The sequence below is a fragment of the Macaca fascicularis genome, chromosome 15, assembly GCF_037993035.2.
Source record: "Macaca fascicularis isolate 582-1 chromosome 15, T2T-MFA8v1.1".
In the NCBI taxonomy this organism is placed as follows: Eukaryota; Metazoa; Chordata; class Mammalia; order Primates; family Cercopithecidae; genus Macaca; species Macaca fascicularis.
The window spans coordinates 17416806-17443666 of record NC_088389.1 but is presented as its reverse complement, the minus strand read 5'-3'; the positions used below and the strand labels follow the sequence as shown (position 1 = coordinate 17443666).

Below are 26861 nucleotides of genomic sequence, written 5' to 3'. Positions count from 1 at the left end.
TTTGTTTTGTTTTGTTTGAGACAGTCTCACTCTGTCGCCGAGGCTGCAGTGCCGTGGCACGATCTCAGCTCACTGCAGCTTCCCCCTCCCAGGCAATTCTCCTGCCTCAGGATCCCAAGTAGCTGGGACTGCAGGCGCCTGCCACCACAGCCAGCTAATTTTTTGTATTTTTAGTAGAGATAGATTTTTGCCATGTTGCCCAGGCTGGTCTCAAACTCTTGAGCTCAGGCAATCCGCCCACCTTGGCCTCCCAAAGTGTGAGGATTACAGGCATGAGCCACTGCGCCCGGCCAAGAAGAGTTAACTTTTGATCATGAGGGGCTGGTGCCAGTGTTTCCCCCAGATTGGATGGTCCTGAGATGTCCTTCACACGACACCGCAGCTTGTCCTGTGGGACTGAGCAGCCAGTTGTCCCTAGATGCAGTGGCCAGCTTGATGCCACATCACCTTCACATAGAGATGGGGTTTCACCATGTTGGCTAGGCTGGTCTCAAACTCCTGACCTCAGGCAATCTGCCCGCCTCCTTTCTCAATACACTCTCCCTGGAATCACACACCCCATGAAGTGCCTGCACTCACACCTTTGCCTCAGGCCCTGCTTTCTGGGGAGCACAGGCTAAGCAGAGGCCCTCCTGGGCCGCCTGCTTCCAGACCTAGCCCCCATTTCCCCATCTCAGTGCCTGGCTCACTTTTTTGGCTGTGTCTTCTATGCACCTAAGGATCTTGTTCATTTGTTCATCGGCTTCTGTTTTCCTCTCTGCCCAGCTAGGCTGCAGGCTCCTTGAGAGCTCCATCCCCAATGCCTAAAACCTGGCCTGGTGTGAACTTGGTGTGCAGTAAGTATTTGTTAAAGCCCTGACCAAACTGCCCGGTCTGCTCAGAACATTAGACTGAGCAACCCAGCTTCTCTATTTGTCAGCTGGGATCAGACATATTTAGAAGAGATGACCTAATAAGGTGACAGGTCTGTATTCTGGGTAGAGAAGCTGCTCTTTCTAAAACTAGGATATGGTCTGGCACAGTGGTTCATGCCTACAATCCCAGCATTTTGGGAAGCCAAGACAGGAGGATTGCTTGAGCCCAGAAGTTCGAGACCAGCCTGGGCAACATAAAACAAAAAATTAAAAAAATTACCTACAGGTGGTGGCAAATACCTGTAGTCTCAGCTTCTTGGGAGACTGAGGTGGGAGGATCACTTGAGCCCAGGTAGTTGAGGCTGTAGTGAGCCAAGATAGTGCCACTGCACTACAGCCTGGGCGACAGAGCAAGACCTCATCTCAAAAAAAAAAAAAAAAATGCATATATATATATGTATAAATTGGCCAAGTGCAGTGGCTCACATTTGTAATGCCAGCACTTTGGGAGGTCAAGGCAGGTGGATCACCTGAGGTCAGAAGTTCAAGCTCAGCCTAGCCAACATGGTGAAACCATGTATCTACTAAAAATACAAAAAATGGCCAGGTGCAGTGGCTCACACCTGTAATCCCAGCATTTTGGGAGGCCGAGGCAGGTGGATTGCCTGAGGTCAGGAGTTCGAGACCAGCCTAGCCAACATGGCGAAACCCTGTCTCTACGAAAAATACAAAAATTAGCCTGGTGTGGTGGCATGTGTCTGTAGTCCCAGCTACTCAGGAGGCTGAGGCAGAAGAATCACTTGAACCCAGGAGGTGGAGGTTGCAGTGAGCCGAGATCACACCACTGCACTGCAGTCTGGGTGACAGAGCAAGACTCTATCTCAAAAACATAAAAAATAAAAAATAAATAAAAATAAAAATACAAAAAAAAATTAGCCAGGCATGGTGGTACGTACCTGTAGTCTCAGCTACTTGGGAGGCTGAAGTAGGAGGATCACTTGAGCCCAGGCAGTTGAGGCTGCAGTGAGCCAAGAGAGTGCCACTGCACTCCAGCCTGGGCAACAGAGCAAGACCCCATCTCTAAATAAATAAATAAATAAATAAATAAATAAATAAATAAATATTTTAAAATTGGCCAAGCGCAGTGGCTCACACTTGTAATCCCAGCACTTTGGGAGGCCGAAGTGGGTAGATCACCTGAGATCAGGAGTTCAAGACAGCCTGGCCAACATGGTGAAGCCACATCTCTACTAAAAATACAAAAAAAAAAAAAATTATCCAGGCATGGTGGCATGTGCCTATAATCCCAGCTACTTGGAAGGCTGAGGCAGGAGAATCGCTTGAACCCGAGAGATAGAGGTTGCAGTAAGCCGAGATCGTGCCACTGCACTACAACCTGGGCTACAGAGCAAGACTCCATCTAAAAAGAAAAATAATAAATAATACAACTAGGATGTTACCGTTTGGGATCCACCCAGGTGGAAGCTTGCCCTTAAAGGTGGTGAAGGCGAACAGAGAAGCACGTATTGAAGTCCACCAGTCACCAAGCAGTATGAGCAATCCAGAAGCAGATCTTCCTCCCCAGGAACTTGGATTGCCTTGAACGTTTTAATCAACGGGGCAATCCCAGGAAGGATTCCCAGGCCCCAGGAGCAGGTTGGGGGTGTTGAGGACATGGGCTTTCCTTTGCAAAATGGAAAACGCTTTCCTTTGCAAAGTGCCTCTCAGGCACTAAGCAGGTGCTGAGCTTCCATGATCTCATTCACCAGCCCCACACTGTGGGTCCCTCTGGGGTTGGGGCAGGGATTAAATAAGATACTGCAAGTAGAGTGCCCGGCACGTACATTATCATCACCATCATCTTCATTATTGTTGCCGTCTGCGACCCTGAACCTTCATTGTCAGACCAAAGAGGCAAGCCCTGGTCCTCCTACACAGACCACATCTGCTCCAGGAAGAGTGGGCCTAGAATAGCAGCTACCAACCCAGGGCAGCGTTAGCCCCCAAGGTACATCTGGCAATGTCTGGAGGCACTTTGGGTTGTCACAACTGGAGGGAGGGTGCCACTGGCATGTAATGGGTAGAGGCCAGGGACACTTAATCATAAATGCACAGGATAGCCCTTCACAAGAAAGAATTAATCAGTCCCAAATGCCAACAGAAACCCTGGTTTAGAGGGTGCAGAATATGTAAGAAATGTGCCCTCAGTCCCCAAGGGTGTTGTCAGGGCAGTGTGGTGAGGGACCCCAGTAGGCCTAAGCATGAATCCTAGACCCCCTTACTGTGGCTGTATATCCCAGACAAGTGAAATTTCACCTCTGAGCCTCAACTGCTTGACTATAAAATGGGGCCGATGACACCCGCCTCTTCAGGGTGTGAGAGGATTAAATGAAGTCATATGTATAAGGGATTTAACTTGGTTCTTTGCAGTCAGAGCTCAAGCAATGGGAAATGTACTAGGTTGAACAGCATCTCCCCAAAACACATCCACCTGGAATCTCAGAATGTGACTTGATTTGGAAATAGGGTCTTTGGCAGATGTAATTAGTTAAGCTAAAATGAGGTCATACTGGATTAGGGTGGGCCCCAAATTCAAAAACTCATGTCTTTATAAGAGAAAGGAGGAGATTCAGACATAGAGACACACACACAGGGAGCGCAGCACGTGACCACAGAGGCGGAGATTGGAGTGATAAGGCCACAAGCCGAGAAACACCAAAGGCTGCCAGCAACTCCCAGCAACTGGGAGAAAGGCATGGAACTGATTCTGTCTTGGAGCCTTAGAAGCAACCAACCCTGCTGTCCCTTTTATTTTGGACTTCTGGCCACCAGGAACGGAGAGTAATTTCTATTGTCTTAAGCCACCCAGTTTGTGGTACTTTCCATGGCTGTCCTAACAAACTATGATGAGGGCTGTAGCCATAAGGTGACTGTCATTACAGTGATCTGTGGCATACCCAGTGGGCATCTCTAGGGCACACAGAGGTCTCCGTACCCTGAGAGTACTGGCCGGTGTTTGCCCTCCCACATGCTGCACAGAACCCTAACACCCATGGTGTACCTGGACCTCAAGACTTTCTCCACGGATATTGGAGAATGGCTACATCTCCAGGCACCTGGTTGATGTTTACTGACATTCTCTGGAGCTCACGGGGTACCCCTAGTGCCTATGAGATTTGCCTGTGATAAGCCACCCGTACTACCTGTATCTGCCACCCTTTGACGTGTCCAGGGTGCCAGCAGCACAGAGAGCGTACCCACACACTGCCAGTGTACCAACAACAGCTCCCCAAGTATGTCTAAGGAAAGAAGGACTCACACAGCACACAGCAAGCCTGCACACCCTGTAGATATCAAGAGAACACTGGTGGTGACCCCATGGAAGCTACCAGTGTCCCACAAACCTCATCCTTGGGAAGCAGATGGTGTTTAGAGCACGGGGTGAACCTGTGGAGGGCAGGTCGTGTCTACAGCACACGGTGGCTGTCTGCAGCCCCAGATCGCACCCGTGGCCCAGGGAGGATGTCCGCCCCACAGAAATGGCTCTCCGGAACTCCAAGTAGCTATGGCACATGGAAAGCAGAGAAGGAGGAAAATCCATTTGGGGCCAAGAGCTCTGTCTGAACTTTGTCCTTTTCTCAAGCAAAAGAAAATATTATTTCACCCTCTAAAGAGCCACACATAATAACAGGCGAAATGTCAAGACCAATGTTGATATAAACCCCCAAGGAAAACAAACATCTCCGTACCTTCTCCGCCGCCTCCCCACCTCACCCTGCTCGGCTAGTTTAAACAGATCCAGCGGTGGGCAGAGGGGAGGCGGGGAAGCGGGGAAGCCTGCCTGGCTCCCAGAGCTGTGAGAGAGGCCGCTCCGAGTTCAGGACGCTCCGAGTTCACCTAAACCGGGAATGCGTAGGTGAGCCTGGCCTGGGAAGGACACACAGAGTAGACCTATGGTTAAGAGATTGGCTCAATTCAAATCCCAGCATCACTCACTGGCTGTGTGACCTTGGGTAAAAAGCCTGATCTCTCTGAACCCGAGTGTCCTCATCAGCAATTACCTCTGGCCAGCCAGATCTCCCTGGGGGTGGTGAAAGGCCAGGGGGTGGGCCGTGCAGGGAGGCACTGAGGCTGTGGGACCGTATGAATGAGCAATTCCTGAGCACCCACGAGGTGCCCCCTGTGGGTCAGCTACTCCACGGAACCTACCTCATTGAATCCACACAGCTCTGCAGGCGTAAATTATCATTCTTAAGTTGCAAGAGGAAAAACAGGTTCAGAGAAGTGAAGAAACTTATTCAAGGCCACACAGCTGGGAAGAAGAGCTGATTTTTTTTTTTTTTTTCCTGAGGCAGGATCTCGCAGTATAGCCGAGGCTGGAGTGCAGTGGTGCAATCATAGCTCACTGCAGACTTGAACTCCTGGGCTCAAGTGATCCTCCTGCCTCAGCCTCCTGAGTAGAGATTTAAAGCCAGTCCTGTCTGGCTCCAAAAGCCTCAGGCAAGGTTGACCTCAATTCATCCAGGACACTGGAAGCTGGGTTCTAGTTCCAGAGTTCGCAGAACTCTGCACCCCAGGATGTGTGTTGGAGAGGAGGATGTTGAGTGATACTGCCCAGGAGATCCCAAGTTTGTCTCTGGTTTGAAGCCTCAACTGACCAGCCCTTGGCTATTCGTCCTTCCAGCCCACTCAGGGGGCCCTTCAAACTTTCAGTTCAGTTCTCGGTCACCTCAACCTCTGCTCCCGGGTTCAAGCGATTCTTCTGCCTCAGCCTCCCAAGTAGCTGGGACTACAGGTGTGTGCCACCATGCCTGGCTAATTTTTTAATTTTTAGTAGAGACGGGGTTTTGCCATGTTGGCAAGACTGGTCTCAAACTTCTGACCTCAGGTGATCCACCTGCCTCCAGCTCCCAAAGTGCTGGAACTACAGGCATGAGCCACCGCACCCGGCTCCCCCGCCTTTTTTTTTTTTTTTCTGAATTGAAGGCAATTCTACAAATATTTTTTGAGCCTTTCCTCCATGCCAACCCCTGAGCTGAGCACAAAAAGACCCAGAAGGAAATCCTCCCTGAGTCCTACCTTCCAGAAACTTCCAGTTCAGTGGGGGGAAGGGGCAGCAGACAGATATGACAAGACTGTTACAATATCATAAATACTCACTTTAATGGGTGCCTGTATAAGCTCTGAAAGGACTGCAGGAGAAGGAGCCCTAAGTCTTCCAGGGGGAATCAAGGGCAGGTGGTATTTGCATGAAGACTTGAGGAGGGACAGCAGTCAGCCTGGAAGGCCAGAGAGGAAGGGTATTGGAGACAGAAGGAGAGGCTCACATAAAAGCACTAGGCATGAAGGCCAGGTGCGGTGGCTTACGCCTGTAATCCCAGCACTTTGGGAAGCCGAGGTGTGGATCACTTAAGGTCAGGAGTTCGAGATCAGCCTGGCCAATATGGTTAAAACCCATCTCTACTAAAAATGCAAAAATCAGCGGGCATGGTGGTGCATGCCTGTAAACCTGGCTACTCAGGAGGCTGAGGCAGGAGAATCACTTGAACCCAAGAGGTGGAGGCTGCACTGAGCTGAGATTGCACCACTGTACTCCAGCCAGAGCAACAGAGCAAGACTCTGTCAAAAAATTAAAAAAAAAAAAAAGCAGCAGGCATGAAAGCCTGGAGTGCCAGTAGCTCATTCTGCTCTAGAGCATCAGAGACCGGCAAGAGAGGTTAATGAACCAATCCAAGATGCCACAGTGAGACAGTAGGACTGAGAAGTGGCAGGGACCAGATTACAATGGGCTTTATTGAGGTGGGTTTTTTCATGAGAGTGACAAGGAGCCACAGAAGGGACGTGCCAAGATCACACTTGCTTTTGAGAAAGGTCACTCTGTGCCCAGCAGGGAGCAGAACTTGGAAGGGGGGTGGTTAGAGATGGGAGACCAGAGAGGAGTAAGAGAATATGGCAGCCAGAATGGGGGTGCCGACGAGGGGGGTCCCGAGATACACAGGTAGAATGGACAGGACTTGGCACCGGACTTGCAGGAGGAGGAGTGGAGAATGAGAAGAAGAAGTCTGCAGCACGACTGGGCGTCACACCTGGCTGGTGGCTGACGGTGATGCCTCCCAGGGAGATGGGGCCCATGAGGAGACCTGATGGGGAGAAGGCCGCTGGGGTCTGGGGAGTGTCCCAGTGAGGACACCAGGAGGCAGCTGACCATGGAGGTTGGGTTGGAATGCTGGGGTACACCAGTATGGGGACACAGAAAAGAAGAAATGCCAAAATGTAGCTGGAGAAGGAGGAGCCAGGGGGTAGGTGGTGAGCCAGGGAAGAGGAACGTTAAGGGTATAGGATGAAGCCAAAAAGCCTGGCAAAGGGACCAGACAACCCACAGGGTGGGGGCAGCCGAGCCAGCCGCCGTTTCAGGTGAGAGATGGTAGCAAGCTGCTGAGAGGTGGGGGTGGTGAGGAAGTGGACAAGTGCAGGGGCCACACACCCGTCTTTTAAAGGCTTGCCAGGAAATGGAAAGAGAGATGGAAGACGGTAACTAGCAGGAGGCTTGGGGTCCAGGGAGGGTTTTCATTTCAAAATGGGAGACGTGAAGAGCTGCTGTGATTCAGAAGTTCAAGTCTGAGTCAGATTACCGGAGGCAGGGAGGACATCGGGTTGAGGTCTGAAGGCCACTGGGGATGCTGGAGCTTCCACATTGAGACTGAAGGGCAGAAGTGATGAGCGAGAGGGTCAACCCAGACAAGGCAGAGGGAGGCATGATGTGAAGTGAGGCTGGGGGACATCAGTCCCAGGTCGTGGGGGATCCCCAAGGGCAGGCTGAGGCATCTGGCCAGGCAGCAGATAGGTGGAAGGCAGATGAGCTTCAGATCCAGACCAACCTGGGTTTGCATCCCACTCGCCAGCTGTGTGACCCTGAACGGTGTCCCCACCTCGCCATTCCCTCATCCCTGACACCGGGAGGGCAGTGGTCCCTGCCCCACGGGAACAAACACACGAAAGGCATTCAGCGAAGGATCCAGCGAGCAGAGGACCTCGATAAATGTTAGTGAATAAGAATAATAAATACTGAGGGGCTATTGAAGGGTTTTTGAAGCCGGGAAGTGACAAGGTCAAATCTGTATTTTAGAAAGACCCCGCTGGAGGAGGAGGTAGCCTTGGGGAGAAACTAAAAGGTTGTGCCCTTCTTGAGGTATTTCTCTGAAGTCTGTGGGAAGTTTGTAGTGTCAGGTTAAGGATTTTATTGGTTCCATGTTTGGGTTTTGATTCGGCCGTTTCCTTGGGTCCTCCTGCATAGACACTGGTCTCACTGGCGTGTTCATCATTGACCTGGCAAGTCCAGCTTAGTGAGTTGGATGCAGTGGGGCTTCGAGGTATATTTCAGACGTGAAATAAACTGATGGGAAAAGCAAATTCAGAAAAATCAATAAAAAACATGGAGGGTGGATTTTGGGGGAGGACTGGGACCAGGGCTGGCAGGGCTCAGAGTGAGGGGCAGTAGGCCTCCAAGGAGGGCTGGGGTGATTCTTTGCCCCGGGGATGTTCCTCAGGGGCAGCCAGCAGCAGTGATTCAGACACGACCGGCCCTCCTCTCCCATCCCTCATGGATTCAGCAGAAAAAGCTTCCACTCGGAAAGGCACTGATGGATCTTATTGGAGACTCCTGGGGCCCACGATGAGCCCAAGGGCTTGGGACTGGGTGAAACAGAAGAATGGCAGTAAAAACAATAACATCAGCAACAGTAATAATAATATTAGCAACAGTAATAATAATAACATTAGCACTGGTTATCGTTCAGTTCTTACTGTATGCCAGCCCTGTGATGAAACAAATACTATTAATAGCCCCGTTTCACAGAGGAGTCTGTGGCTCAGAGAATTACACTCTTTGCCCAAGGCCTCAGCTTAGGTTAGAGCCTCTGTCTTGGAAGAGCCGCCTATGCTCTGGTCCATCCTGCTCCAGGAACCCTGGCCCATTTGGAGCTCTGGGCAGCACTTTCTCCATGAAGCCTCAGGGAGAGTGCATTACTCTGCTTGTAACTCAGGCACAAAGTAGGAAGACCCCCAGGAGCAAGTAGCCTCCCCTTCCAGCTCTCTGCTAACCTGCTGTGTGACCCTGGGCAAGTGGCTTCCCTTCTCTGAACCTTGGCTGCCTCTTTTTCAGGCAAGTGCGGCACAGCATCTAGTCCCCAGGACTGTCTTGTAGATTCCACTGGCTTCTGTCTGTCTTCGGCCTAGCACGTAGTAGGCACTCCACGGAGGCCAAAGCCCGCTTCCCAGGGCTTCCCTGTCCGGGCCGATTATCTCCATGGAATCCACACTGTGAAAATAAACATGAACTCAAGTGGCCCCGGTCTCCGTGGCAGCCAAGGGGAAGCTCGGTCCCCAGCCCATGTCTGTTCTAGGCAAGAACAAAAGTTTCCCTGTGAAGTTGCCCCCACCCCTGCTTCCCTTCTGGAACCAGCTGGGATGGGGGTGGGGGACGGAGGGGGCCGGGCCTGGAGCGTGGTGAGCTCAGCTGCCTGTCAAAACCCAGCCCCAGACCAACACCGCCCTGCTGAGGCAGGTGGAGGGCTCCAGGCTCAGGAGCCTTGGGGGCAGGAAGCTGGGCCTGGGGGCAGCATTTTCAGGCTCTCGGGTGGCACTAGGGATGGAGGATGCATGGATTAAAGGCCAGGGATGCGGAGAGGGGTTATCCTTGCACAAAGTACCACAGGGCGCATTCATCCATCTCACACCCCTTTGCCCACCAGCCTCCCCGTGCAAAGTCTGACAGATCCCAGATTTTGGGAGCTGGCGGGAAGTGAGCTGGCCCTGGAGGACATGGCAGAACCAGCACGAAACTTGGCATATCAGGGAGGAATGGGTTCAAACTCCAGCTCCGTCATTATTTGCTGGGGCCTTGGACAGGTCGGGGCCCCCTGAGTCTCCATTTCTGCATCTGTCAGGGAATGGACGATCTGGTCAAGGACTGGGCAGCCTACTGGGGTCAAACGTGAGGCACAACAACAGGGGGCTCAGATACGTGCCAGCCTAGGAAGACAAGAGAGCTGGGTGACAAGGCAGGGTTCTGAGGAGGAGCAGAAAGCCCCTGAGAAAGGATCTACCCCAGGAGAACAGAGCTAGCAACAGCGAGTTGGGCTCAGCCCAGGCTGGGGAGCTGAGGGCAGTGTGGACACAAGGTGGTGCTCTGGGGGACAGATGGCAGTCTTGACAGCAGTGTGGACACAGGTCTCCTGACAGTGTGGAGAGAAGAGGGGCTATGCAGAAGGAAGCCCCGTTTCTCTAAACTCTAGCCCTTCGTGTGCCCAAGCCATCTTGCTGTGGGGCCCCTAACCAAGTGTGAGCCAGTGGCCTTGCCGTTTCCTCCAAGGTCATCAGAGCACAGGAAGTCCACAGGGAGGAGCAGCTCCACGTGGAGAGCAGGCCAAGTGGAGCCATGTGGATTAGTGGCAGCCATCATGACAGAAGCAGCATCGCTTGTCCCTAAGAGGCCAAGGAGGCTCAGAGGCAGTCAGAAGCTGCGAGTTCTGGCATGACCAGTGGTCGTGGTGGTGAACTTTGTCTGGCAGTGCAACGGCAGCATGGATGAGGGAGGAAAGAGGGGGTGTAAAATGTAACCAGAACTTATATGAAAACCTCAATCACACTGTTTAAAAAAACTGAATTAATGATGGTTCATCACCAGAAGATAGAAATACGGTTGATTTTTGTATATTGATCCTGTATCTGGCAACCTCACTAAACCTGCCTATTAGTTCTAGTTGCTTTTCTGTAGGTTACGATGGATTTTCTACCTAGATAAGCATGTCATTTGGAAATAAATGCAATTATACTTTTTCCTTTCAAAATCAAGGGGCAACCAGGACTCATCTATGGGTGCATGTTGTCTTACCACTGGGATCGCCCTGAAACACCTAGAAGAATGAGGCTCTGCAAGGAGCTAGGTCTCCTGAGAGGAGAGGCAGATGTTCAGAGCGAGCCACATCCAGCTTGGTGTCCCCACAGGCTGTTGATGTCAGCGTTCTGGCAATCACAGCCCCTCCTGTGCTGGGTGGTCACACACAATATTCATGACGTCAGAACTGTGAAAATGTCTGAAGTGGAACAAGATTTAAAGCCCACAGGGCGGGGCTCCCCACTTTCTGGGAAAGACATTTAAATCCTTAATAATGTACTTTATTCAAATATTAAACATTTCAATAAAAATTACAATGTAGGTTTTTCCATCTTTAAAACTTCCAGATTCGGCCCTCCTACCCTTAGAAACTTATCATTAGACAATTATAAAATCTGGCAAGCAGTGGTTCACATCTGTAATCCCAGCACTCTGGGAGACTGAGATTGGAGGATCACTTGAGCTCAGGAGTTCGAGACCAGCCTGGACAACACAGTGAGACCTCATCTCCACAAAAAAATTTAAAAAATTAAAAATTTTAAAATTACAGAAAAAAATTTAAAAATTACCTGAGCGTAGTGGCATGCACCGGTAGTCCTAGTTACTCAGGAGGCTGAGGCAGGAGGATTGCTTGAGACCAGGAGTTCAAGTTGCAGTCGGCCGCGATCGCACCACTGTACTCCAGCCTGGGCAACAGAGTGAGACTGTCTCCAAAAAAAAAAAAAGTATATATATATATATATACATATATATATATATATATATATATATTCCACAAAGATATAGATTGATGATGAGAATGCCATCACAAAGTTATTTGTACAAAAATAATTTAGAGATCATCTGAAGAGCCAACAAAAACATAGAATGCTATGCAACCATTATGAATGGCTGTGCTGTGCAGATATATCTTTATAATGTGCTTGATTTATATCCAAGTGAAACAGGCTACAGAACAGTATTACAGAGCAATCCTATTTTGGCACTTATATAAATACACATATATAGGAAAATGTCCGGAACAAAAATATTTCAAAATATTTACCTACCTCTAAAAGGTGAGATTAAGAATAGCCTGGGCCAGGCATGGTGGCTCACACCTGTAATCCCACAACTTTGGGAGACCAAGACATGAAGATTGTTTGAGACCAGCCTGGGCAATATAGTGAGGCCTTGTCTCTACAAAAAATAATAATTAAAAAAAGTCAGACATGATGGTGCGTGCCTGTGGTCTCAGCCACTTGGGAGGCTGAGATGGGAAGATCACTTGAGCCTGGGAGTTCAAGGCTGCAGTGAGCCTCACGCCACTGCACTCTAGCCTGGGTGACAGAGCAAGACCCTGTCTCAAAAAAAAAAAAAAGCAATGTTTTTCCTGATTGTCTTTTTGTTTTACCTGTACTTTCTTGTTTTTCTACAGTTAAATTTATAACAACGAATATAAACAACTCCCATTTATTAAGCACTTACTTTGTGCCAAGGGCATTGTGTATCGAGGGCTTTAGATTTATATGTTTCCTTGTCTACTCCTTTTAACTCTAGGAAATACATACTATTGTTTTATTAGCCAGGACTGTTTCAGCTGAAAGTGACAGAATACCCAATTCAAATTGGCTTAAGCAAAGAAAGAAAATTAATCAGCTTGTATCAATAGAAAATCATGATCAGTTTCATGCAGGAGCTCAAAAGTTATGCACATACTGTGGGCTCTCTTGGTTCTACCTCCTCTATTGCAGCTCCATTCTCAGACAACCAGTCCCACTTGGGAGCAAGATGGCTTTCTAGCAGCAGCTCTAACACCCTCAGACCAGCAAGGCCATAGAAAAGAAGTGTTTCAAGCAAAAGCCTGGAGATTCCTCCTATTGGACTGGCTTGAGTCACATGACCACCCACAGACGAATCTCTGCGGTCAGATGCTCGAGTGTTCTGATTGGCTTAAGCCTGGGTCACATGCCCCACTCAGAGCCCAGGATTGAATCACGGTTCAGGGTGGGAGAGAATTGGTTCTCCCAAAGGAAAAGCAAAATCATGGTAATGGATGCTAGATGGGGGAAAATAAAGCCATTCACAATTATGATCTCCAACCTACTGATGAGGAAACTGATAAGCTCAGAGATGGGAAATTGTTCAAAGTCAAATAAATAGCTTGGTGCAGTGGCTCACGTCTGTAATACCAGCACTTTGGGAGGCTGAGGCTGGTGGATCACTTCAGCTCTGGAGTTCGAGACCAGCCTGGGCATTATGACGAGACACTGTCTCTACCAGAAATACAAAAAAACTAGCCGAGCGTGGTGGCACATGCCATCTGTGGTCCCAGCTACTTGGGAGGCTGAGATGGGAGGATGGCTTAAGCCTGGGAAGTCAAGGCTGCAGTGAGCCATGATCCACTACACTCCAACCTGGGCAACACAGTGAGACTCTGTGCTGCAAAAAAAAAAATTAAGTAAGAGGGCTGGGATTTGAACCCATATTGTCTAACTCCAAAGACCATAAACTTACTTATGACATGATCTTGCCTCCCCTGATTTTATATATAGTAATCATCATAATGAATGTAATCATGTCATAAATGAACTTGTTAACAAATAAAATAAAATCATAAGCCTCTGTCTGTGGAATTGTGGTGCGTGGCTGCTTAAGGTGCAGGTGGGGTCAGAGCATGCTTGAGATGCCCATGCCCAGTGCCTCCAGGCAAGATGATGGCAGTCATCCAGGTACTTCATAAGGCCTGGATTATCTTCCCATCAAGACAAGCTGCCAAGAGCAGCCCTGACACCAGCGAATGGCAAGCGCAGCTCAGAAAATAAGAGCAGAAGCTCCAAACACACAAGTTGTCATAACAATAGCTGATATTTATGGCTGGCTTATGTGTTAGGCACTGTGCTATTGATTCCTCATGACTCCCTGAAGAGGTGGGTACAGTAGCTGCCCTGAGTTACAGATGAGGAATCTGGAGTCAACAGAGTGAAGTCCCTTGCCAAGGTCACACAACCATCTCAGGTGGAGCAGGACTTAGGTGGAGGTCCCACTCCAGAGCCAGCCCTTAATCACATGCTCTAATGACTGTATGATAGTTCCTCTCTGCAGCCAAGAGGAAATTTTAGTGGTACCTGCAAAGTTCGGAACTGCAGAAAGCAGTTGTGCTGATAATACAACTCATAATATTAAAGGGGCCAAGGAAGACTGATCCCCCCGGCGGATGTCTTCGTCGAATTTCCCTGGCGTTTGCTGGGGAAGGACTGTGTAATTGAGACTGAAGCACAGCGTGCAGCCTCAAAGCCTGCTATTCTTTCCATTGTGATTTCAGCCTTAATCTTGAGTTCATAAGTATTTTATGTGGGGAAGGATGTCATCACTGGCAAAAAATAAATCCAATCTCTAAGTAGACGCTTAGCTTTAATGGGATATTTGCTTAGGAAAATGGTCATGATGCATTGTTACAGATTTTTCTCATTGCAAACAACAGAGCTATGTAGATGGTATGATCCCAATTTTTTTCTTAAAGGATGTTTCTACAGAAAAAAGACCAAAATAAGTCCAGGCACAGTGGCTCACACCTGTAATCTCAGCACTTTGGGAGGCAGAAGTGGGTTGATCACTTAAGGTCAGGAGTTCGAGAACAGCCTGGCCAACATAGTGAAGCCCCATCTCTATTAAAAATACAAAAAATTTGCCAGGCATGGTGGTGTTTCCCTGTAATCCCAGCTACTCAGGAGGCTGAGGCAGGAGAATCGCTTGAACCCGGGAGACAGAGGTTGCAGTGAGCTGAGATTGCGCCATTGCACTCCAGCCTGGGTGACAGAGTAAGACTCTGTCTCAAAATAAATAAATAAATATTAAAAAAATAAAAGCCCGGCATGGTGGCTCAAGCCTGTAATCCCAGCACTTTGGGAGGCCAAGGCAGGGGGATCACGAGGTCAGGAGTTTGAGACCAGCCTGTCCAATATGGTGAAACCCTGTCTCTACTAAAAACACAAAAATAGCTGGACGTGGTGGTGGGCGCCTGTAATCCCAGGTACTTGGGAGGCTGAGGCAGGAGAACTGCTTGAACCCGGGAGGCGGAGGTTGTATTGAGCCAGAGATGGCGCCATTGCACTCCAACCTGGGTGACAGAGTGAGACTCCAACTCAAAAAAAAAAAAAAAAAAAAAAGCTAATTCTGAGGGCTGGTATTATGGATTATTTTTATTTTCTCATTTGTGCTTTTCTATGCTTTCCAATTTTTCTATAATAAAGTATATTACATTCATAATTTAAATGTTATTAAAACTTTTTACAAAAGTTTGCTAGTTTCAGAGGCACCACACTTCAATTAACAACTTCAAGCTTTGTGGGTTTTTTTTTAACTTTATTTATTTACTTATTCATTCAACAAACATCTGCTGATTTTAGCTGTGCTGGGCTCTCGCCCAGAGTGGATCAGATGCAGATTCCTTTGAGGAGCTGCCTCGCAGGAGGTGGGCAGATGGACAGTCCCATACCACAGTTGTCTGCTCAGACATGATGACCCCACTAGATGTGAGCTCCAGGAGGACAGGACCCTCTGTGGGTCATTTCTGTATCCTAGTACCTAGGATGGGGTCTGAAACAGGTGCTGCAGAAATATTTATGAACAAGTAAGTGAAATCAGGGAGACACTTGTTCAAATCTCAGCTCATTGAGCCCCAGTTTCCTCTTCTACAAAAACCAGAGATAATACCTATCCCATTGGGGTTGTTTGAAAGCTCAATTAACAATGCCTTGGCCAGGCACGGTGGCTCACGCCTGAAATCCCAGCACTTTAGGAGGCCGAGGCAGGCAGATCACTTGAGGTCAGCAGTGTGATACCAGCCTGACCAACAGGGTAGAATCCTGTCTCTACCAAAAAATACAAAAATTAGCTGGGTGTGGTGGCACACTCCTGTAATCCCAGCTACTTGGGAGGCTGAGGCACAAGAATCGCTTGAGCCCAGGAGGGGGAGGTGGCAGTGAGCTGAGACTGTGCCACTGCGCTGCAGCCTGGGCAACAGAGAGAAACTCTTGTCTCCAAACAGAACAGAACAGAACAGAACAAAACAAAACAAAAGCAATGCCTAGAAATAGTAATAGACCCTTGACAAAAAGCAGAAATAACTTGTTTCAAATTGGGTAGATGATGATGATGTGCAACATCTGAGGTCAGGCCTTCCTCTGCAAGCATCGGGAGCTTGACTTGAAAAAATGTGGTTTATAATTTGGGAGAAGACTATGTAGCTTATACTCCCATTTATCTAAGAAAAGTAGAGGCATTAAATTTGAAAATGGAAAGACAAAACAAAAACTTGAAGCAGCAACATTTCTCTAAAGGGAGAGAAGGAAGGAAACAGGGTGGAGGGGGAGACAGACCTTTCATAATATTTCTTGCTTTGTAGACCTGACTTGGAAACCAGGCAAATATTTAATATAATCATTAAATAATGTGAAATGCTTGGAAAAGAAACTTCAAATATCAAAAGCAAAACAAACCCAAAAAGCTAACTTATGGCAAGTTGGTGACATCACCACACAGAGAATTACCCCAGGTCACTAAAACGCAGTCATTTTGACTGTCCCTCCCTAATAAGACATTCCCTAAAGAAAAAGCAAAAATAAAGACATAAACTACAAAAGAAAAAAAATAATAATCATAGTGTTGGGGTGCTGTGGTCTGAATGTGTCACCCCAAAATTTCTATGTTGAAACCTATTAAGAGGTGGGGCCTTTAGGAGGTGATGAGGTCATAAGGACTCTGCCCTCATGAATCAGATTAGTGCCCTTCTGGGGGGAGCTTGTTCGTCCCTTTGCCCTTACACCATGTGAGGACACAGCTAGAAGGCGCCATCTTTGTTTTTCGCTTTTGTTTTTGTTTTTTTGAGACAAGACCTCACTCTGTTGCCCAGGCTGGAGTGCAGTGGCGCAATGTCAGTTCACTAGAACCTCCACCTCCCGGGCTCAAGCAATTCTCGTGCCTCAGACTCCTGAGTAGCTGGGATTGCAGGTGCGCACCACCATGCTGGGCTAATTTTTGTGTGTGTGTGTGTGTTTTTTTTTTTTTTTAAACTAGAGATGGGGTTTCACCATGTTGCCTAGGCTGGTCTCAAATTCCTGACCTCAAGTGATCCACCTGCTTCAGCCTCCCAAAGCGCTGGGATTACAGGCATGAGCCAAGGTGCCCAGCTGATGTTGCCATCTTTGAAGCAGAGAGCAAACCCTCACCAGATACCAAATCTGCTGGGCCTTGATCTTGAACTTCCAGCGTCCACAACTGTGAGCAATAAGTTTTTGTTGTTTATAAATTATCCAGTCTAAGGTATTTCGTTACAGCAACCCAGATGGACTAAGACATGATGGTACTGGCATTCTTATCTGAGTGGGTGAAGTTCAAATGAGACTCAACAGATGAGTTTATCTTTCACTGGGAACTGAAAAGAAAGGGCGTTTCTCATGGGAGAAAGAACAGACGAGGCTAAGTAAAAACATGGTAAACCTGAATTTCAATTAGAAATGTCAATATGAACTCATGATTTTTTAAGTACATTAGTAGACTTTATTTTTTTAGCAGTTTTAGGTTTACAGAAAATTTCAGCAGAAAATAGAGAGTTCCCTTCATCTCCCCCACCCCCTCCCAGTTTCCCCTATTGTGAACATCTGTCAGTAATGGCGTGCTCTTTTTTAAAAATCAGACCAGTGACATTGCATAATGGCATACATTTGTTACAACTGATACATCAATAATGAGATGTTGACTAAAGTCCATAGTTTACATTCAAGTTCACTCTTAATTTACATTCTATGGGTTTGAACAAATGTATAATGACATATATCTACTATTATAATATCATACAGAGCAGTTTCACTACTCTAAAGAAATCCCTTGTGTTCCCCCTCTCCAGCCCTCCCTCCCCCAAACACGGGGAATCCATGGATTTTTTTTTTTTTTTTTTTTTTTGAGACGGAGTCTTGCTTTGTTGCCCAGGCTGGAGTGCAGTGGCGTGATCTTGGCTCACTGCAAGTTCCGCCTCCCAGGCTCACGCCATTCTTCTGCCTCAGCCTCCTGAGTAGCTGGAACTACAGGCACCAGCCACCACGCCCGGCTAAATTTTTTGTATTTTTTTAGGAGAGATGGGGTTTCACCATGTTAGCCAGGATGGTCTTAATCTACTGACCTCGTGATCTGCCCTCTTTGGCCTCCCACGGTGCTGGGATTACAGGCGTGAGCCACCGTGCCTGGCCCCATGGATCTTTTACTGTCTTGATAGTGTTGGTTTTTCGTATAGTTGGAATCATCTTTGTAGCCTTTACAGACTGGCTTCTTCCACCTAACATTTAAGGTTCTCCTGTGTCTTTTCATGCCTTGGTAACTCTTCCTTTTTAGTGCTGCATAATATTCCATGGTCTGGCTGTACCACAGTTTGTTTACCCAGTCACCTGTTGAAGGACATCTTGGCTGCTTCCAAGTTTGGGTAAGCATAATTTATGACGCATTTTACCTTTTAAAAAATGTATTTCTGAGGTCTATTCACTCAAAATGCCCAGAAACAATGACCAACCCAATAGTAATAGGCATTGCATAAAACAAGATTGTGCTTTCTAAATAATGTTCCTCACTGAAAGGAACCAGGACTCCTTAGAGAGACGGCTCATTCCAGGTTTGGGGTAGAAAATGTACAAGATGAGTCTGGGGGAACTTGCTGTTCCAGAAAACAAGGAAGCCATCAAAGCCAGCTGGGGTCAAAGACATCAAGAACCAATCCAAAGAGGTTCTCTCTGGCTGAATAGGATCATTTGAGCACCAATAAGAATAAGAATCACAGGGGGCTGAAACACATCAAATAACATTAAGTCCCTATATTCATAATGACACTCTTTTTTTGAGAGAGTTGGGCGTGGGTCTTATTCTGTTGCCCAGGCTCGACCTCTGTGCTCAAGTAATCCTCCTACCTCAGCTCCCAAAGTAGCTGGGACTGCAGGCATGCACTCCATGGCTAATTTTTGTATTTTCTGTAGAGACAGGGTCTTGCCATGTTGTCCAGGCTGGTCCCGAACTTCTGGGCTTAAGTGATCCTCCCGACTCAACCTCCCAAAGTGCTGGGATTACAAGTGTAAATCACCAAGCTCGGCCCCATAATGATATTTTTTAAAAAATCAATTTAAAAAAGCCTCTTAGGATGCTAGGAAACAAACTCATTATTTGAAAACCATTAAAGAACTAAGTCTTTCATTGTTTATAGTGTATATACTGGAAGAGAGCATACTGTGCCTTGGGGTAACTAAAGAGCTAACGAGGAGACGCCCTTTTTCAAGTATTCCAGCTAATAAATGAAGAAGGAAGATAGGATTAGAACATCAAATTAGCTGGGTGTGGTGGCACATCCCTGTAGTCCCAGCTACTTGGGAGGCTGAGGTGAGAGGATCACTTGAGCCCAGGAGATTAAGGTTGCAGTGAGCCAAGATCGCACCACTGCATTCCAGCCAAGGCAACAGAACAAAACCCCGTCTCAAAAAAAAAAAAAAAAAGCATCATCATTTTGCAATCCTTAATGAAATAATGAATCTAGGCAGTGAATATCCACAACTACAAACTTCACCCAAAAACAGAGATCACAAGACATTAAGGGTCTCCTGACAAAAGGACACAGCACAATACCTCCTATGAAGTATTGCTGCCAAAAATTGAACCTGAATCTGATCAAGCCTCTAGATCTAATTACAGGAAATTCCGAAGACAGAGAAACATGTTAAAGGACCCCACAGGAATACAAGCAGCAGAATCCAGATTGGGAGAAACGCTGCTGGACAAACAATGGGTTTCTTCCACAAGTATTAATAAATGGCAAGGGTGGAGAGGTGGAGAGAGAGACAGAGATGTGGGGAGAGAGAAACTATAGATTAGAGACTTAAACTAATCTAGAATTAGTTTCTGGGTATCTAGAAACTATAGATTAGAGACTTAAAACACACAACATGTATGAGACAATCAGGGAAATTGTAGATGCTGACTAGATCAATTCGATGACAATTTCTCTAGGAGTGATAATGGTATTATGGCTATTATTACCTCTTAAAGACTCCCTTATCTTTTAGAAATATATACCAAAATAGTCATGGTTGAAACGTTATGGTGCCTAGGATTTGCTTTTTTTTTTTTTTTTTTTTTTTGAGACAGAGTCTCGCTCTGTCGCCCAGGCTGGAGTGCAGTGGCCGGATCTCAGCTCACTGCAAGCTCCGCCTCCCGGGTTTGCGCCATTCTCCTGCCTCAGCCTCCCAAGTAGCTGGGACTACAGGCGCCCGCCACCTCGCCCGGCTAGTTTTTTGTATTTTTTTTTAGTAGAGACGGGGTTTCACCGCATTAGCCAGGATGGTCTCGATCTCCTGACCTCGTGATCCGCCCGTCTCGGCCTCCCAAAGTGCTGGGATTACAGGCTTGAGCCACCGCGCCCGGCCAGGATTTGCTTTAAAATAACCCAATGAGATAAGGGTATCGGGGTGGGAAGTAGAGGAAACAAGACTGGGCTTGAGTTGTCACTCTGAGGCTGAGTAACCAGTGCATTATTCTACTGTTATATATGTTTGAAATATTCCATGATTTAAAAAAAAAAAAAAAAAAAAAAAGCTTACCAGAAGTAAACATTTTGGAAAGCTCCTTTTCCAAAACAAAGCCAGAGGCAACCAGGATCTCTTGTGCCTCGGATGTTTTTATGTTGTCATCACTGTGTGTAACATGTGGCCAGAGTGAGTGGCAGCTTTCTTCCCAGTATTCTTTCCTTCCTTCCAAGTGTGTTGGTGAGTTAGTTCCAAGCTGCCTGAGAAGGGGTGAGGAGGAGCCACATGGGATGTGCCTTCATTGGATCAGCCTGCATCCCAGGAAGGACCAGCAACCATGGGGCAGAGGGAACAAGGCTGGGTCTGGGCCCCAGCACTGCAGCTGACTTGGCAGGTTCAAGGTAGGAGCACTGCAAACCCAGCTACCTGGGCAGGCTTCTCTCTGGGGCATGTGTGGTGCTAGGGCACTCACGGCAGGCATAAATCTTATAGATAAAGGCAGAGTCATGTGATGATTAGGAGCTTGCTACTTGGGAGGCTTAGGCGAGAAGATCACTTGAGCCCAGGAATTCAAGGCCAGCCTGGGCAACATAGCAAGACTCCATGTCTATAAACATAAATAAATAAATAGGCTGGGCACAGTGGCTCATGCCTGTAATCCTAGCACTTTGGGAGGCTGAGGCGGACGGATCACCTGAGGTCAGGAGTTCAAGATCAGCCTGGCCAACAAGGTAAAACCCCCATCTCTACTAAAAATACAAAATTATCCAGGCATGGTGGTGGGCACCTGTAATCCCAGCTACACGGGAGGCTGAGGCAGGAGAATCGCTTGAACCTGGGAGGCAGAGGTTGTAGTGAGCCGAGATCACACTACTGTACTCCAGCCTAGGTGACAGAGCACGACTCTGTCTCAAAAATAAACAAACAAACAAACAAACAAGAGCCTGGTCTCTGAGAAACATGGGTTCAAATTCCAGATCTACCCATCAGTACTTGCGTGGCTGGTGGGCACGTGCCTTTTACCTGCCTGAGCCTCAATTTCCCCATTTGTAGGTTGGGAACAATATGAGTGTATTAGTCTGTTTTCACACTGCTATAAAGAAATACCTGAGACTTGATCATTTATAAACAAAAGAAGTTTAACTGACTCACAGTTTCTTATGACTGAGAAGGCCTCAGGAAACACAATCATGGTGGAAGGCGAAGGGGAGGCAGGCACCTTCACCACAAGGCGGCAGGAGTGAGAAGAGTGAGGGAGGAACTTCCAAACACTATAAAACCATGAGATCTCCTGAGAACTCACTCACTGTCAGAAGAACAGCATGAGGGAAACTTCCCCCATGATCCAATCACCTCCCTCCCTCGACATATAGGGATTACAGGCCCCTCACTCGACCCATGGGGATTACAACTGGAGATGAGATTTGGGAGAGGACAGAGAGCCAAACCATATCAATGAGAATCTTCCTCATCAGGCTGTTTTGTGGATTCAGTGTAAGAGTATGTGTGAAGCGGTGAGCTCAGTGCCAGGCTGCAGTGATATCCAACATATGGTGGTTATTTCTATTGCTGTTATTGTTACGGTTATTAGAGCCTAGACAGAATATAAAGTAGGGCTTTTCTCCAAAAATTATTCCTTAGATTTGACTGCTTAGAGAGTATGCTGTATTATGGGACACATTCCCAATTACTTCATTTTGACCAATAGAATGCTATTTGGGAAAGATGCATTAGTCTGAAATGGCCTCACTAGATGCTCAATTTGGATGTTAATGGCAGTAACCTGACAAATGGGCTAAAAGAAAGATAAAGTAATTTTGTTGTAGCTTTAGAATTTCTCCAGGGAGTGTGGTCTCGTGCACACAGGGGATGGATATTGTTGCAAACAAGCCTTTTACTGCCCATTGTATAACACAATAAAAAAGGTGTGCAGATTATGAATTTATAACTACCAGAAGAATAAAAGTAACCTAGTAGCCTAATGTTCAGCAAACAGTTATTTTTGGCTTGGGATAATTTTAGCACCCTGTAAGAAGTTGTAACAAACAACTTAGAGAACTGGAGATAGATGCGCTAGAAAATGATGGACATCTCAAAAAGTGGCCTGGTAATGACAAAGGACACAGATTCAAAAATGCAGATAGAGGCCAGGCAAGGTGAGTCACACCTGTAATCCCAGCGCTTTGGGAGGATGAAGCCATTAGATTGCTTGAGCCCAGAAGTTCAAGACCAGCCTGGGCAACATGACAAAACTCTGTCTCGACTAAAAATACAAAAATTAGCCAGTGTGGTGGCACTCACCTGTAGTCCCAGCTACTCTGGAGACTGAGATGGGATGATTGCTTAAGCCCAGGAGTTCAAGGCTGCAGTGAGGCAAAATCATACCCCTGTACTCAAGCCTGGGAGACAGAGTAAGACCCTGTCCCTCTCTCTCTCTCTCTCTCTCTCTCTCTCTCTCTCTCTCTCACACACACACACACACACACACACACAAACACACACACAGAGCAGGTAGAGCACAAGCAACAAATGAAAAAATAAATTGAACTTTGTCAAAATGTAAAATTTCTGTGCATCAAAAGATACAATCAACAAAGTGAAATGGTAACCCATGAAATGGGAGAAAATATTGGCAAACCATATACCTGATAAGGAGTTAATATCCAGAATATATAAAGAACTCCTACAACTCAACCACAAAAAAACCAAACAACCCAATTAAAGAATGGAGAAAGGGGGCTGGGCATGGTGGTTCATGCCTGTAATCGCAGCGCTTTGGGAGGCTGAGGTGGGCAGATCACCTGAGGTCAGGAGTTTGAGACCAGCCTGGCCAACATGGTGAAACCCCATCTCTACTAAAAATACAAAAATTAGCTGGACGTGGTGGTGCACAGTTATAATTCCAGCTACTCCGGAGGCTGAGGCAGGAGAATTCGCCTGAACCTGGGAGGCAGAGGTTGCAGTGAGCTGAGATCATGCCACTGCCCTCCAGTCTGGGTAACAGAGCAGGGCTCCATCTCAAAATAAATAAAGAGTAAAGAATAGGGAAAGGGCTTGGATAGATATCCTTCCAAAGAAGATATACAAATGGCCAATAAGAACATAAAAAAGATGTTCAACTTCACTAATCATTAGGGAAATGCAAATCAAAACCACAATGCAATACCACCTCACACCTACTAGGATGGCTACTATTAAAAAAAACAAAAACAAAAAACAAAAACAAAAACAGAATGTGGAGAAATTGGAACCCTGTGCACTATTGAAAGGAATATAAAATGGTGCAACCACTATGGAAAATAGTACAGCAGTTACTTAAAAAACTTAAAAATAGAATTACTATAGGTCTAGCAAACCACTGCTGGGTATATACACAAGATAACTGAAGGCAGGGACTCAAAGAGATATTTGCACACCCATGTTCACTGCAGCATTATTCACAATAATGAAGCAACAGAAGCAACTCAAGGGTCCACTGGCAGATGAATAAACAAAATCTGAGATATATACACATAATAAACTATTCAGCCTTAAAAAGGAGGGAAATTCTGATACATGCTACAACATGGATGACCCTTGAAGACATTATGTTAGGTGGAATAAACCAGTCACACATGCACAAATATGTACAATTCCACCTCCATGAGGTACCTAAGAGTAGTCAAATGCAGAGACAGAAAAAGCAGAATGGTAGCTGCCAGGGACTAGGGTCAGGGCAGCTGGGAAGTTATTCTTTAATGCATACAGTTTGTTTTACAAAATGAAAAGAGTACTGGAGATAAATGGTGGTGATGGTTGTATAACAACGGGAATGCACTTACTGTCATTGAACAGTACACATACAAATGGTGATGATGGTAAATTTCATGTTATGTATACTTCACCAAAATTAACAAAAAAAATGCAGGTGAAGGGTTTGAAATTAAATTGTTTCAGAAACTACAGGAAAAGGCAATATTCAAGGCCGGGTGCGGTGGCTCACACCTGTAATTCCAGCATTTTGGGAGGTTGAGGCGGGCGGATCACTTGAGACCAGGAGTTTGAGATCAGCCTGGACAACATGGTGAAACCCTGTCTCTACTAAAAATACAAAATATTAGCCAGGCATGGTGGTGGGTGCCTGTAATCCCTGCTACTCTGGAGGCTGAGGCAGAAGAACTGCTTGAACCCAGGAGGCAGAGGTTGCAGTGAGCCGAGATCATGCCGCTGCACTCCTGCCTGGGCAACAGAGTAAGACTGTCTCAAAAAAAAAAAAAAAGAAAAGAAAAGAAAAGAAAAACCAATGTTTATTTATATGATCTTATTTTAAGCCTATTTTTCAGGTTATTGCTATAAACATCCAAAATTACAATAAAAATTGTAATTTTGCAGGTAGTACCAAACTCGTAAATGTAGTTTTTAAGTAGGTATGTGACAGTTTCATTGTCTTGAGTTTGTGAGGGTTTTTTATATACTTAAATTGGCCAAAAAATACTTGGGTTTTTTTGTTTTGTTTTGTTTCCAGAGACAAGGTCTGGCTCTGTTGCCCAGCCTGGAGTGCAGTGGTAACCTCAAACTCCTGGCCTCAAGCGATCCTCCCACTTCAGCCTCTTGAGTAGCTAGGACTATACATACATGCCCCCATGCCTGGCTAACTTTTAAATTTTTGTAGAGATGAGGTCTTTCTATGTTTCCCAGGCTGGTCTCAAACTCCTGGCCTCAAGCTATCCTCCTAGCTCTGTCTTTCAAAGTGCTGGATTACAGACCTGAGCCACTGTGCCCAGTCCTGGGGCGGCTATCTTTTAATTAGGAAAATATAAAGGTATCTCCCATTGCTCTTGGCATGTTTCAGGCATGTATGGAATCATCTCCCATCACCACCAGGCTCTCCCCCAGACACCCTTGGCTCTCTCAGAAAGTCCTGGACTGTTCTGGGCTCCACATAGACACGAGTATCCAGAGCTCAGGGCTCCAAGATTCTCACAAAGCCTTCTTTCCTCTCCAACAGGGCACTTCCTAAACGCAGAGAGTATTTACTGTTTAAAAAGCTTGTATTTTGTTGCCCCCCCACCACACACACACACTTTTGTTTTTTCAGAGACAGGGTCTCTCCATGTTGCCCAGGCTGGCCTCGAACTGCATTCAAAAGACTGCATCCCACCTCAGCCTCCTGAGTAGCTGGGACGACAGGCCCAAGTCATCATACCAGGCTCTGTTGCACCTGTTAATATTCTTTTATTTAAAACTTAAGAGATGGCGGGGTGCAATGACTCAAGCCTGTAATCCCAGACTTTGGGAGGCCGAGGCAGACAGATTACTTGAGGTCAGGAGTTCGAGACCAGCCTGGCCACGATGACAAAACCCCATGTCTACTACGTGGTGGCACATGCCTGCAATCCCAGCTACTCGGGAGGCCCAGGTACAAAAATCACTTGAGCCCAGGAGGCGGAGGTTGCAGTGAGCTGAGATGGCGCCCCTGCACTCCAGCCTGGGCGACAGATGGAGGCTGTCTCTAAATAAATAAATAAATGGGAAGAGCTGCTCAAACAAATGGTAGAAAACATATTTTTTAAAAAGCTCTTGTACCCCCATATCCTGAAAATGCAGGTTTCCTTTTGCAGAGTCCCCTCGGGACTGTCACCTCACAATTGCCCCCACAATGGGTCCCAGTGGGAAGCTGGCCTGTTGCTTTTTGCCTTGAGTCTTTGGCTGATCTACATGGGAAAGGTATATCCCCAACTACAGAACCAGCACAACGTGGACTATGTAATATACAAGGGTACATGTCCCTTCTCTGTCTCATAGATCCCCTTCCACTGCTTTGACACTGAAGGGCAACCTCCCCATCACTCCTTTCTCATCGTTCCTGGGTTTTTCTCTGAGACTGCGAGGGCATAGAATGAGGAATGAAAAAGACATGCAGGCCAGGCGCGGTGGCTCACGCCTGTAATCCCAGCACTTTGGGAGGCCGAGGCGGGCGGATCACGAGGTCAGGAGATCGAGACCATCCTGGCTAACATAGTGAAACCCCGTCTCTACTAAAAAATACAAAAAATTAGCCAGGCATGGTGGCGGGTGCCTGTAGTCCCAGCTACTCTAGAGGCTGAGGCAGAAGAATGGCATGAACCCAGGAGGCGGAGCTTGCAGTGAGCCAAGATTGTGCCACAGCACTCCAGCCTGAGAAACAGAGTGAGACTCCATCTCAAAAAAAAAAGAAAGAAAGAAAGAAAAGGAAGAATATGACATGCAACCCCATCTCACCATGGAAAATCACAGTCACAGGTTGCTGAGAAAATGCAAGAGGTAGCTTTAAGCTAGCCTGGGAGGTAAAGGAAGGCTTCCAGGAGGAGGTGACCTTTACATTCAGACAGAAAGGATGAATAGGAGTAAGCTAGGAAGAGGGAGTGAAGAGGGCTTTCCAGGTGAAGGGAATGACCCATTGAAAGGCTGGAGGCAGGACAGAGTATGAGCAGCTTGAGAAACAGAACCAGGCCGATGCGCTCGGCACTCAGTGTAGCGTGGAGAGCCAAGGGGAGGGAGGAAGAGACAAGGCCAGGGAGAGGCCACAGGGAGGATTCTAGACTTGGAGGCTCTTGC

General features: G+C 47.0%; 1 long non-coding RNA gene across 2 annotated transcripts in view; it reads right to left on the bottom strand.

The window, feature by feature from the left end:
- Positions 1-5992: 5992 nt before the first annotated feature.
- Positions 5993-26861, bottom strand: part of LOC123569180 (uncharacterized) — a 30721-nt gene continuing 9852 nt past the window's right edge. The window contains exons 1-3 of one of the 2 annotated variants that reach the window (XR_010581437.2): positions 11319-11446; positions 8955-9171; positions 5993-8247 (exon numbers count right to left, since the gene is read on the bottom strand). This is a non-coding gene — a long non-coding RNA (uncharacterized lncRNA). Of the gene's footprint in view, positions 8248-8635; positions 9172-11318; positions 11454-26861 lie in introns of those variants that run through there. The other variant, XR_012424395.1, reaches the window with a different exon arrangement.